Genomic DNA, 1,808 nt, shown 5'->3' on the forward strand with positions numbered 1-1,808 from the left:
AACAAGAATAACAATAATAATAGGGCACAACGTCGGATCCCTAACAGGATTCGATCCCACAATCTTACGGTTGCGAGTCTGAGAGCCTAACTTCAAGGCCATCGCCACCACATCCTGTCCAAAATGTCTGCTTGGAAACTAACAAAGTCATCGTGTATGCTGCACATGTCATTGTTCACTTGTGTGTGTATGTATGTGTGTGTGTGTGTGTGTGCGTGTGCGCGCGCGCGCGCGCGCGTGCGTGCATGCGAGCATGCGTGCATCTTGACCTTGTTGCAAAGGATAGTAATATGATTATTGAATCATAGCTACAGGCCTAACCTTCATCATATAGGCCTCTATACAGTGCATAGGTGCAAGAGTAAGGGTACGCGAGGTATGCCCACCTTTTTCGCCGAGTTGAATAAAATCAAGTATTATCAAGGGCTGTTTGCGTGAGTTAAAAATCTATAAGTGCTCACGTGACTTCAACGCAAGTCAACCCTGCAGGGTCCTCTACTCAGAATGCTCATACTCATAACGTGGTAGACACAGTTGGCCGACTTAATTAACTGCCATTCCCAGCTCGGGCGTTCTAAAAATCTAGATTTTTAACATAAATGAAAGTTTCTAAACCTTTTTTTATCTATTGCAAAAAGATTGTAGTTAGTAAGCAAGTTTGGCCCCTTTTTAAAAACCTATGAGTCGAGAGAGAAACGGTTTTCGTCCCACAAATTTCATGTTGTGGCTGCTGCTGCTGCTGCTGCTGCTGCTGCTGCTGCTGCTGCTGACAGGACAGTATTCCTGTATGATTCCAAATCATCTGATATTAAAAGAGAAATATGAAAATGCGTCGACATCGGAAATCCGTAATTATTATTATCGGGCCGCCGGGGAGAAAGTGCGGGATGTTGGGTTTTTTCTTCTTTTTTTAAATTTGGTCATAACCGGTTTCGTCCGCCCTAAGTTACAGCAACTGCCACTCCAATTCCGTTTCTACAATGCGAGGAGAAAATTATTTGATTATCATCCCATCAACAGGGAGGTGGAAGTAGGATTTCGGGGAAGATAAAAGTGTATTTGTGAGGCAGCGTGGTGGAATCAGGCTCTCGTTAATTATTGGGTATATTGAGTTATAGGTATCATCTTAAAGCTTGTTCATTTGTCTTGCTTTCAATGAAAAAATTACCCATCCATCTTCAATGGAAGTGGAGACATTTTGGATTGAAGGAGGTGGAGGTCACCTGATTTAAGAGGTAAAATTAGCCAGAAAATGGCCGTCAAACCTTGGTAAATTCCAAAGCTGGAGAGTCCATGGAAACTGAAAATTTATATTTATGTGCCTTTAATCAACGTTTTCGGTGAAATCCTCAAAGGAATGTGTTTGTAAAGGGACATAAAAGGTGTTCAGCCAAAGAACAAAAATTTGAGAAAAATTGCTAAGCATGGAGAAAACTGCTGTTTTCTTCGATTTCATTACTTTGACGAGAGCCTGATTCCACCACGCTGCCTCACATTTTAAAAGATTGCAGAATAAATAGATGTCTCTGACAAAACAGTTTCGCTCCAAATCTTTGTAATAGTACTCTTGTTCAAAATCTGTTTTTAAGTCCAAGGAAAAACTTTGCGTGTTGTTTACAGTGAGTGTGCCACTGACTCGTGACATGATAGGCTGACATTTCCAGCAAAGATAAGTACGGTACATCCCAGAATAGAACCACATCCGCACACCAGAGAGAGGGGGGAGAAAGAGAGAGAGAGAGAGAGAGAGAGAGAGAGAGAGAGAAGGAGAAAGAGAGAGGGAGAGAGAGAGAGAGTGTGTGTGTGTG

The sequence above is a fragment of the Aplysia californica genome, unplaced genomic scaffold (genome assembly GCF_000002075.1).
Source record: "Aplysia californica isolate F4 #8 unplaced genomic scaffold, AplCal3.0 scaffold00560, whole genome shotgun sequence".
Classification (NCBI taxonomy): domain Eukaryota; kingdom Metazoa; phylum Mollusca; class Gastropoda; order Aplysiida; family Aplysiidae; genus Aplysia; species Aplysia californica.